Raw genomic sequence first — 13,451 nt, forward strand, 5'->3', positions numbered from 1 at the left:
AGTCCATGGGGTCGCAAGGAGTCAGATACAACTGATTGACTATTCAACTTCCATTTTTCATTTTTATCTTCTTCTGGCAATCTTTCCCTCCACCTTTGAGAAAAAAAGCTAAAATTTTATTTCTATTTTGGAGAGTAACAAAAACAACAACAAAAACACCTTATTTCAGAGCAAAGTGATTGCACCTGCAGCAATGTTCCTGACAACAAAGAGAATGAAGGGTCCACCTCTATCTTCTTTCCAATGCCTCCACATCCACTTTCCTGATTTTAGCTATCTTAATTCTCTGACGTTCTTCATGATTTAGTCATAGGGTGGATGACTATGACTGAAAGAAAAAATATATATTATTTAACAGATTTATTTCCATCTGGTAGAGTAGTTACAATGAGTAGCTAGAATCAAAACCATCTGATTTTATGCCTCATTATACCACTAAGGCAGAGAAGGCAATGGCACCCCACTCCACTACTGTTGCCTGGAAAATCCCATGGATGGAGGAGCCTGGTAGGCTGCAGTCCCTGGGGTCACTAAGAGTTGGACATGACTGAGCGACTTCAATTTCACTTTCCACTTTCATGCATTGGAGAAGGAAATGGCAACCCACTCCAGTGTTCTTGCCAGGAGAATCCCAGGGATGGGGGAGCCTGGTGGGCTGCCGTCTATGAGGTCGCACAGAGTCGGACACGACTGAAGCGACAGCAGCAGCAGCAACATACCACTAAGAAACCTGAGGCCTAGAAAGGGTAAGAACTTAGGGTCATACAAATTTACTTTTCATAGTTACCCTGCAATCAAGCAGAGCTTTGTTTACTGTCCAGATGCTGTTAGCTCAATCTTTTATTTTTCCTGTTTATTATCTATCTATATATACGCAGTGCATATGTAAAGACCAAGTGCTTGCATTTATCCATTATTGACCCAATGAGTTGACTTGACTCAACTGTAGTCAGGCTCTTCTCCCCCTTATAGGCTCACTCTTCAGCTTAAACAAGCACAAAGAAGCATAGCATTCTATGCTTAAAACCTTAAACCCTTAAAACATTCTAATAACTGACTGATTTCAGAAGAGAATATAGTCCTGTTAAACACCCCTATCATGCCATCTGCTCACTTCCATCTGCTTGCCCTAGTCCATCACACAGTGCTTGCTACCCCTGCTTACACTTCCCTACAAAGGAAAAACCTTTTTTTCTATTTAATTGTGCAACATTACTAGATCTAATGTTCCAAGCATTCTCCCTATTGCAATTGACTTTTTGCACTAAGTTTCAAAAGAGACTCTTCTCAAAAGAGGAGTTTTATTCACTAGCTACCAATTTCTAACTTCATCCCTTTCCATGTTCCTGTGCAATGAGTTTTGCACTTTCAGTTTACAAAATCTGCTTTCTTCAAGCTCACAAGTCTGTTCTAATAGCCTGTTCTAATAGTCTGTTCTAATTGATAAAATAATTTATCAATTCTCAACCTGCGTGTGCTCTTATAACGCATTTATACTGTAACTGTCCCTTTTATATAATGTATCTTGGCTCTCATGAGAATAACATTTCCATTTTTCCCTTGTGACTACATCTAACAATATCTGGGGACCTTCGGACTTTCATTTCCTTGTCTCTTCTGTTGAGACATTTCCTATTTGGTCATAATTGATCAAAGTTTATTTCACAGATTCTTAGAGAAATCATAGGTCTTTTTAAACTGGAGTTTCCTTTCCAAAAAGGTTTGCTTTTCATGGTCTTCTGAGCTATTCAAATTATAGCTTTCTATCTTTATAGGTGGCTCAGATGGTAAAGAATCCACCTGCAATGTGAGAGACCTGGGTTCGATCCCTGGGTTAATACACACGTTGACAGTCATCCAAAGATTTGACCATGTAAGTCAAAATGATATTTTCATAGAAATAAATGAACATATGCAAACTGTTGAAGATGAGCTAAGGTAATCTACAGTATAAAAACTTCTGAAAGTTTATAATATTTTTGAGGTGTGCTTTTGTTGTTGTTGTTTAGCTGCTGTGTCAGACTCTTTTGCAACCCCAGGTGTGGTATCTCTCCACAAAATTTTCTTATTGAACTATGTATTTTATTATTTATTTGAAATATCAGAGAGGTAGTAGTGACTGTGGCAACTTCACTGATTTACATATTGAATTTTTTCCCAATATGGCTTATAAATAATATACTCATTGTAGCTATTCTACCAGATGAAAATAAATTTGTGAAATATATTTTTTTCCTTCAGTAACATTGGTGGATTTTAAAATTTAAATATCAGCAGCTTGTGACTTACCTTTGAACCAAGACACATTTTAGCAGGGCAACAATCAAGTATGTGTGTGTGTCTTTTTGTTTGTTTGTTTTTGGCAGAAGTGTTTCTCTTGCATTGGTCTGAACACAAACCCTCGGGCTTCACATCAAATAGCTCGATTATAATTTCCTGGATGGGGGCTCAATTTCTTTTTTTAAATAGGTTATACTGGTGACTCTTCTTACATACCTTAAACTATGATGATACTGACACTGAGAAATGAATTAATCTACCTCCTATCTGCCCCCTGTCTAGAGGTGTTAAAAGAGCACACAATCAGTGAAAAAGCATACTCAGCTCTCCATCTAGCCCAATAAGGCACATCATATATAAATCTTCCTAGCTTCAAAATTCTCTACTCTCATCTGTCTCAAATCTGCTAGCACCTATTAACAGGAAGGCTGCCACAAGACACTCCATGGCTGCCACTGCTAAGTGGAGTGGCAGAGACGAAATCAGGCCATAAGGCCCTACTCATGGGCTGGGGAGTGGACATGCTTTAGGTTTCAATCCTTGCAACAGGAAGCGACAGGAATGCTTCTACCCCTGCAGCTGTTTTACTCTTCTTCTGAAGTTCTAGCCAAAATCTCTTTTGAAAATAAATGGATTCTCTATTCAAAAGATCTAAAATATGACATCTTTAGATCCACGGGGTAAGATTCAGTGGCCTATATATCCTTTGAAATTGTCTGTACCATATTGTCAGTTCCTATGAAATTTTGAATTTCAGATTAAGAACTGTATCTGGGTTACTTTTTTGAGTCGCTTAAGAGTTAAGTTTTTTTTTCTATTTTCTTTTTGGGTCAGTAATTTTACATCTTAGCCTAAGTTTCATGTTTTTGAAAATGATGTTTTAGCTAACCTTCAAGCTTCAAAATTTATTAACTCAATTTACTGTTGCATCCCAACGCCTAATATGCAACAAAGTGGTATATTAATATTGCTTAATTTGTATTGGATTACTCACGTGGAAGACAAAGAACATGATCTAGGCAGCAGTAAAACAGGCTCCAAAATGGTTTTGGAAAAAATTAGGTATTAAATTTATTTTTAAAATAAGTCATTATAGAAAATAAACTTTTAGGGTATTTTATTTTTCTTACAAAATAAACTTTTTTAGTCACTGAATTATAAGTGGCTGAAAAAATTTCCACATTTTTTTTTTTATATTTGGAACACCTAAATTTCTAATCATATATATGCTGATTTCTTATGAGTAAAGTTTACCTAGTCATATATTTTTTGATTATAGCAGTAGCTATGATTATATAAACCCAACAATTATTATTGGCATTTAATTTACAACCAGTGCTCTAACCATGACCTAAGCTAATATACTGTCATTCTGTATAGAAAACATTCATATAGAATCGTTTTTCGTATGTTAAGTGAAGTGAAGTCGCTCAGTCGTGTCTGACTCTTTGCGATCCCATGGACTGTAGCCCACCAGGCTCCTCCATCCATGGGATTCTCCAGGCAAGAATACTGGAGTGGGTTGCCATTTCCTTCTCCAGGAGATCTTCCCGACCCAGGGATTGAACCCAGGTCTCCCACATTGGAGGCAGAGGCTTTAACCTCTGAGCCACCAGGGAAGTTCGCCCTGTTAGCACACCTGCTATTCTATTTCTGAATATATGGTCATTACCACTTAATACTGCATCTGTATAAAGCTGCCCAAATGTTATCAGTTAAAATTACACAGGTTCTCTAATTATAAAATGAGCATAACTGATTGCTAAAATATTACATATACAAAATATATATATAAATAATAAATAACCACCATAAGGGTTCAATTTAGATAACTGATAATGATTAAATCATAATTTAAAATCAAGTAAAAAAGTATCTGATATAATACTATTCCAATCACAGAAATCGTAGATAAAACTCCTGTGGTAAGCTAAGATTAAACAAAGGAAACCAAAATATTAAAGCCAAGTAGAATATATGAAAGATGGAAAATCCATAATATTCAGAGGAATATTCTATATGCATAAATCATTTTAATCCAGTATGTTAAGACTGGTTTGAAGTAGGACTTTCAAGGTAACAGCAAGAAGAGTCTTATTACTAGCATAATAAGATAAGAATATAGAATATTATACTACAATTTTCTGTTTTCATAGTACAAAGTAGTCTCTTTTTTCCAATTTTATTGACTTGATATTTCAATTCTTTTGATATGGTTTACTTTAAGTCATTGGCAAACAATGATATATCTAACATCCAATGTGTGAAACATCCAAAATAAAATATTAGATCATACCACTTCTTCCAAAGTAAACATATAACATGATTCATATATGAAGAGTGCTAGAGTGCTATTGACCAGACTTCAATGTATTTTTATTTTTGTTACATTTATAATCTTTTGCAAGGAGGTCATTAATTTGTTATCAGTTATACATACATACCTCACCCTTTCCTTGTATTAAGCACCAACATAAATTTGTGAGATTATCATAATTAAGAGTACAATTTACAGTAATAATTGTTACAATAATAATTTGTACAGTTAACTGAAACATACATGGGATGACTTTTCTAAATGAGTTTATTATCCAACAAAATAAGAAAGATAATTTTAGCTGAGTTTTCTCATGAACTTTAACCATGATGGGTGAATAATGGCTGCAAGCAGATATCTAAAGCAATGATGACACAGTTGACATATATACTATTGTTGTTGTTCAGTCACTAAGTTGTGTCTGATTCTTTGTAACCCATAGACTGTAGCCCACTAGGCTCCTCTGTCCATGGGATTTCCCAGGCCAGAATACTGGACTAGGTTGCCATTCCCTTCTTCAAGGGATCTTCCCAATACAGGGGCTGAAACCACTTCCTGCATTGCAGGTGGGTTCTTTACTATTGCGCCACCAGGGAAGCACTAACATGTGTATACATGGTGCTAATGAAGTGAGGAAATAATGAAAATGAAATATACGGAAAATAAAAATTTAATGCTAATATCTGACACAGTGCACTCCTAGTAAACATTTTTAGGTAATAAAAAGAGGTTCCTATTATTTTTGGAATTGACAAAAAATAAGATATTGTAGTCTGTGATGAACATTTGGGCACTGAGATACATAGCATAAAGGTGAAAATATAAAAAGAGTGATTAATTAGGCAATTAGTATTGAAACACATGTATTTTCACACAAAATAAAATGTTCTAGGTATAAAATATATAATCTGTAGAGTTAATATACCTGTTCATTTGCTGTACCCTCTCCGACACAGTGTATATTTCTACTTTCATCTATTTCCTTTCTTTCTGTCATCAAACATCTTAAAAGTCTGTTTATATTTAAGATCTTTAAATTTTTTTTATGTTGACTTTTTTTTTTTAATTTTTTAATTAGTTTATTTCTATTTTTTAACTTTACAATATTGTATTTGTTTTGCCAAACATTGACATGAATCCACCATGGGTGTACATGTGTTCCCCACCCAGAACCCCCCTTCCACCTCCCTCCCCATCCCATCCCTCCGGCTCATCCCAGTGCATCAGCCCCGAGCACCCTGTATCATGCATTGAACCTGGACTGGCGATTCGTTTCACATATGATAATTTACATGCTTCCATGCCATTCTCCCATATCATCCCGCCCTCGCCCTCTCCCATAGAGTCCATAACACTCTTCTATTTGTTCACTTTCAATCGCTGCAACATTTCCCATGGTCCTTCCTGCTTTCTTTTCATATCCTTCATTTGTAACTCCACATTTTTTTTTCCCATTTCAACACTGATGCTTCCAAATCTGTAACTTCAGCTAAGACCTCACTATTGAGTGTCTGACCTACATTTTCAGTATTATTAATATAAAAATTTAACCTAGTCCAAATATAAGTGAAAAACCTAACCACCATTTCCCCTTTATCTATATTTTATAGCTTACCATTTCTCAAGTCATTCTTAGAGGTCAATAATACTATTCTCTCTTCTCCTCTTCCCCATTTCATTAGGCATAGGATCTGCCTTTCTCCGTTAAATACATATGTTTTGTTTCCTTATTAATTCCATTAATATTGTTTTAATTAATGACTTCTCTACAATTTCCTATATTTTGGACATCACACAAATTCAATCTCTGCTATCAGACTAATGTTTTTAAAGACATAATAACCATACTCCTCCATTACATTTCTTCATCAATTTCCAGTGTATCATTAGCCTTCAGGATAAAACTGTTCATTGTCAGTCTCTTTTTTGCACAAAGAGTAAAATATAATAGTTGATTGGTAATTCTTTTCCTTTTTTCAGTGTTATTCTAATCTCATTGATACTCACAGTTCAGTTAAATCTGGGGAAACTTAGAATGTATACACAAAAGCTCAGGTTGTAATAGGATAGACATTGCCAGTAAACACCAAGAATTTTGCAATGGTAGGAATACTTGACCTGTGGATACTTTACTGCAAAAATGCTCAAAGGGAGAAAAATATTGGTGGGGATGTGTTTTGCCAAATGTGGGAAGGTTAATATAAATTAGGATAGACCGAATGGTAATCTGTCTTGTTATTTTGATAGTTATGTGCACTATTATTTTACTCCCATCCCCATCCCCAGTAATTCAGTTTTTAATTTGCTCAATACTTTTATTAATTTCTATCATATTTGGGCACTAAACATAGGAATCCACGAAGAAGACATGTGAGTCAAGAGTAGAAGATTTAATGGAGTGGAATCATAGAGATACAGGAATAGGTGGAGAAGATCATTCTAGCTATTAAGAGCGGGAAAGGTTTTTGGTAGCAGTGTCTGCTATGCACAATGAGCAGAAAGGCCAAATGTGGCTGGAGTTAAAGAGAAGTAAAAATAAACTGCTGAGTATTTTATTTGCTGGACTGAAGCCTTAGAAGACTGGCCCTTGAGTTGAATGACCCAGGGAACTGAAGAAATAAATGCTTCTTCTTTCATGTCCTGTGTCCTCAGATATAATTGAAGATGACCTAAATAATCAACCATTATGATTTTAAAAGAAGAGTGACAGAGGAACCCTCAAACACAAAACCCTGGATGTGAGAATCATAATGGAGGGGTTTATCTGGGTGAGGAGAATTTCATTGTTTGAATGCTTCAGCATACAAATCTTCCAAATATCTATGTGTCATTTACAAGTTAGTGTTTAAATTGTTTTTTCTTCCTAGAATTGTACTTCCTTCTTTATCTTTGAGAATTCTGCCAGTAACTCAAGACAGGATATTCTCTGTCATATTTTACTTCTGTCATGTATAACTGTTAAAACATCATACCTACTGATTTCAACAGCAATGTATTGTAACAGAGGAATAAAGCTGACTCCATATTGGATCTATTCCTTGAGCTCTTACCTTTGTGCTTGGCTGCCTATGCTTAGACATGCTGGCTCCGCACCTTTGTAAAGAATGTTGCCTATAGCCTGAAAGATATGTGATAGCCCATTCTCAAGGCCCTGCCTCCCAGACTTGACTGTTTAAGGTGTAACACTTTTCCATTCATACAGAGATTTTTAAAAATTGCAGAACAGAGAATATTTGTCCTGTTGGAGGTTTACAGGAACATCTTCACCAGACCTACAATGGACAGTTGCAATGAACAGTTGCAAGAACAAAGAATTAGCACATCCCCTCCAGGATCTGGCCTGAACCAAGAACTCTGCAACAATCATATGTCCTCTCCATTTTTAAGATAAAAGAATCCTAACTCAGGGAAAATGATTCTTTGGTATACTATTCCACCATCTCCATCTGCTGGCTTTCCAAATAAAGTCATTATTCCTGGTCCCAACAACTCATGTCTTGATTTATTGGTCCGTCGTGCACTGAGGACAACAATACTCATTCCAGTGTATACATTTTAAATATAACTCTTAATTTTAGGAACAGGTAGGGGTACACATAATCAAGCTTCATGATCGCATATTAAATAATAATTTTAGTAACCAAAATATAAATAGCATGCCATTCACTGTTTTCTAAGTACTATTTCCTGCTCTGTGCACAGGAAAATGCTGCAAGGAACTTTAGTAAGCATATCTATGTTTTACAAAGGATGACCTTTTATGTAATTGGAGTAAGTTTTCCACAATATGCTGTGAAAGCTCTTAACAGTCAAAATATGTCAGACATTGCCGCTTATCAGTGTTTGATAGTCAACCATAACTATTTAGCCTAAATGAGGTACTTATGTGAACAGATGTCAATACTGACAAATTGACTTATCAGATTTTTCTCCTTATAACCAGCATTGAGCATGGGATGGGAATTTAATTAAAAAGATGAGTGAATAATCATATTTTGAGGGCATTGCCTCAGGCGGGCAGACCTCAGAGAGGAGCTAGGTGTTAATATGAAGCAGCCAGTGCGTTAGAGAAAAACTCAGAACTGTGGGGGCCTAAGTGTCAGGAGAGGATGGCGAGTTAAGTAAGTTGTATTTAAAATTATTATTTTTGTAGAACATGTATTAAAGCAACTGTTCCTTGCAGGTTTTTCTCCATTATTAAAGTGATTTTCATCAGCAAGACAATATGACTTTGAACAATAAGCTGGTTTTATAAGATTTTAAGGGAGGAATGTTGGCTTGAAGGAGCATGAAGAGATGTTTGAGTTATCCAATTTATATTATCAGGGAATGGGGCCACAAAGACAGCTATGAGGGAACTGAGTGGAACTCTCTGAAGATAAGGATTAACCTCTACCACCAGTGAAGCAGAGAAGAGGATGCTGAAGAGACAGGTTTTTATATGCATATTTCAGCATGCAACATAAAGTAATATTATGGATGATGTTCCTGCAATTTGTCTTTCTTTGCCTCGTTTACTATAAGCTTTGTGACCTACACTTTAAATTATTTGCCCTCCTTGGAGATTTATGCTTAAGATAAAATTTTGCTTAGTTATATGGTATGACATTGATATAAAAATCCTTGCATTTCCAATTTTCTCCTTTGAGCACATCTTATTTCAGTATATTTTAAAAATGACTATGCTGGTTTGCACAGTTTTGTTTTGTTATAACATGGTTTTTGTACATGATTTCAAATTGAAGTCATTTTAAAAACTGATTTTACTTCCCAGTGACAGTTCATGTAATTAAATATAAAGTTCCCATAGTACATATAGGACTGACATTATAAAATGCCACTTTAGTCATCAGGTCTTATTTATTAATACCTGTTGTTCATTTAATAGCCAGCTGTGACAACAACTTCAACGCCAAAAACATATACTTGTGCATTACTCTACTGACATTGCAGTGTGTGTGTGTGTGTGTGTGTGTGTGTGTCTTACGAAAACATATACTTGAAGGTCATTTTGTAGAAATTTTATTTGGGAAGATTCTGTCTTAGAATGAGTAGGCAGTTTCAAATTTTCCACTCTTAATAAATCATGCATATACTCACATCTTATCCATTTCTGTTTTGTTTATTTAGCGCTGTGATGTGATGATGAACATTACTGAAAGGACAGAGGTTCTTTGTCACAAAGGAGATAAGTTCTAGAATAAAAGATAGTAATCATAATTTTGAGTTTCTCCAAAAGTAGAGATAAATCAAAATGACTTCATTGTCAAGAAAGTGATTATTGTGAGCACTAAGTTACATTTGTGACTGGACTTAACATTATAGAAAGGTTACGGTCATATAAGCATGTTTTTCATTTTTATTCCTAATCAATCTTGTACTGGTAGTCTTTGCTAATAATTGTCAAAATAAGCCACAGTAATGGAAAATAAAAAGAATTGGGTGACATATCCTAATTGTTTACCACTAAATATGTCGATCTCCTTCTGAAAGACACATTTTATTTTTCAGATGAACAATAACTCCTAGAATGTTAAACAATATCTCAATGAATGACTACGATTTAGAGTAAGACAAAAATAATCATCTGTGTTTAGCAAGAAAGCACCATGAAAAATCTTTTTAAAAAACACTAAGAAGCATTGTTGCCATTAGAAGGAGAAACAACCTTTTTTTTTTTTTTCTTGAAAGAATATAGATGAAACTACTTTACAATACTTTAGGATATAGAATGAAAGAAAGCACTATCAATTAATGCATTTACACATTTTATACCTTAAGAGAAGGACAAAACCAGTGAAGAGGAAGAATAGTGTAATAAAGCTTAATGACATATGCAGTTATTAAGTTGGTCTTTGATTTTAAAGAACCCAGAAGGAACAGTGAACCATGTAATACAAAATTTAGCTTATAAACTGCCTCACCATCCTTTAGAGCTGGTACCAATTGCAAACTGCCTTCAGCCATTTTCTGTAATAATTGTCATGTTATTATAATAATAAAAATGGCCTATGATTATTAGAAATTTATGGGAACTATTATGGTCTGAATTATTTCCCCCAAATCCACATGTTGCAGATGTCATGCTCAACATGATGGTATTGGAGGTGGGACCCTTGCAAGGTACTTAGTCTGTGACTTAAAGGGGGCCCTTACCCAACCATGCTGGTACCCAGATCTTGGACTTACAGCCTTTAGAACTGTGAAAAAAATTTTTTTTATAACCTAACCCAGTCTGTGGTATTTTGTTATAGCAGTATAAGTGGACCTAAGAAGCTTTGTTTTTTCTCCTCAGTATGTCTCTAAAAGTTTACATGGTATAGTACAACAAAATAGTTTCCAATGGAATCTGACTGTTAATAAAAATAATTAGAAGGCAGCATGAATGTGGACATAAACCCGGTGAGGTATCCACTTATTAATAATTTCTTTTGAGGCCCTCTGATAAGAAACCCCTCATAAAAGTATCAATTTGAGGAGAATAGGGCAATGTTCTGATACTAAGATGCACTAATTATATTCTACACTTCTTAACTAAAATGAATGCAATTTTCTCTTTTGCCAAAAAGAATTTTAATGTAACTTTTACTATTATTAATATAATAAGGGCTTCCCAGGTGGTACAGTGGTAAGGGATCTGCCTGCCAATGCAGGAGACCCAGGTTCGATCCCTGGGTTGGGAAGATCCTCTGGAGTCACAAATGGCAACCTACTCTAGTACTCTTGCCTAGAAAATTCCACGGAGAGGGGAGCCTGATGGGCTACAGTCCATGAGATCGCAAAGAGTCAGACAAGGCATAGCACACTGGACATGAGCACTATTGTAATAATATAAAAAATAACTCATAATAGGAAAAGAACAAATCTGACTCCATAATGGGTCTGTTTCTTTTACTTTATACTTTGTGTTCTATTGCTTTTGCTGTAAGTCAGTCACTAAAGCAATGTTGCCCATCAGTTCAGTTCAGTCACTCAGTTGTGTCCGACTCTGTGACCCTTTGGACTGCAGCATGCCAGGCCTCCCTGTCTATCACCAACTCCTAGAATTTACTCAAACTCCTGTCCATTGAGTCGGTGATGCCATCCAACCATCTCATCCTCTGTCGTCCCCTTCTCCTCCCACCTTCAATCTTTCCTAGCATCAGGGTCTCTTCAAATGAGTCAGCTCCTTGTTGCCTATAGCCTAAAGTATACATAGAGACCCATCCCCCGGAACCCGTGTCCCAGACATGTGTGTGTGCTCAGGCATGTCTGACTCTTTGCAATCCCATGGAGTGTAACCAGCCAGGCTCCTCTGTCCATGGAATTTTCCAGGCAAGAATAGTGGACTGGATTGCCATTTCCTCCTCCAGGGGATTTTCCTGACCCAGGGATTGAATGTGCATGTCCTGCCATTGGCAGGCAGATTCTTTACTACTAAGCCACATGGGAAGCAGCCCCCCCCGCCCCCCGGCCGTGTCACATGCCTGAGTGCTAAGCTAAAATACCTTACTTTAGCTCATAGGAAACATCTTGACCTGGCTCAACTGTGAATGATTGCAGGAAAGAAAAAATTAACATACCTCTCCAGAGTCTGGCCAGAACCAGGAATATTTGGAACAACTTTTATAGCCTTTTTCTTTACCTCCTCATCTCCCCCTCTTTAATCTATTGAAGAAACTAGAACCCAAACCCAGACAAGATGGTTCTTTGGGACACAAGTACACCATCTTCTTGGCCTGCCAGCTTTTCAAATAAAGCCACTATTCCTTGCCCTAACAACTCTTCTCTTGATTTACTGGCCTGCTATGTGGTAAGCAGTATAAGACTGATTTCTGTAACACTGATAAACATTTCCTATACACTTTATTTAAAAAAAATTAAATGAAGATTTTGTCATGATTTAAGGGAAAGATAAAAACAATTTATAGCATGCATGCATGCTATGTTGCTTCAGTTGTGTCTGACTCTGAAACACTATGGACTATAGACTACCAAGCTCTTCTGTCCAAGGGATTCGCCAGGCAAGAATACTGGAGTGGATTGCCATGCCCTCCTCCCAGGGATCTTCCCAGATATGACTATACTGATACACATAATAGACAGAATTTGTCTATTTATAGGACATACACCAATTTATAAGCAAAATAATTTGTTTTAAAAATTATTTTATATAAGATGTATAAAAACATTTAAAAGGAGAAGTATGAGTGGATATTAGAGTAAAAGTGGTTATTAGGAACAGTAATAAAACACATGATTTATCTGTATATGGTAAGGAAAAAAGAGCATAGGCTTAAATTAAGTCATGTTAACATGCTAAAAAAAAAAGAATGCTATTCCTCTTGATGACTCTGAACTTACTAAAAGTGACGTGATAAAATAATTCTTGATGTTATGATGTACAATGGCAAAATAATGAATTAGCACAAAAAAACCCTGAAATCCCACAATATACCAAGAAATATACCTAGCTTCCAGAGGTTAAAAAAGACCTTGCAGACCATATTGTCTGAAAAGTGACAAAGAACATAGGATTTACTGGGAAAATAAGCAGTGGGTGAAATGCTGTGAGTATTATGTAGAGAATTCTAGGAAGAGCAACAAAGTAAGATTGGGAAAAAAGTAGACAATACAAAAATACATAAAAACAGTCAATATGAAATTTTTACAACATTAATATTTTATGCTACAAATATTTAAATGTGAGGAAATAACAAAAATGGGAAATATTTTGAAAATTACCTTTATTAATGAGATTGAAAAATATTGCTTCACTGCACATGTCTTTCCAAATTTAAAACTTCCTGTTCAAAGGAAACTCAAGTATTGTCTTTGTCTTGTTTGAGTATAAACCCTTTTGCAATTAGATTAA

Source organism: Giraffa tippelskirchi, chromosome 1 (assembly GCF_054371585.1).
Source record: "Giraffa tippelskirchi isolate mGirTip1 chromosome 1, T2T-mGirTip1v1.2.pri, whole genome shotgun sequence".
NCBI lineage: Eukaryota > Metazoa > Chordata > Mammalia > Artiodactyla > Giraffidae > Giraffa > Giraffa tippelskirchi.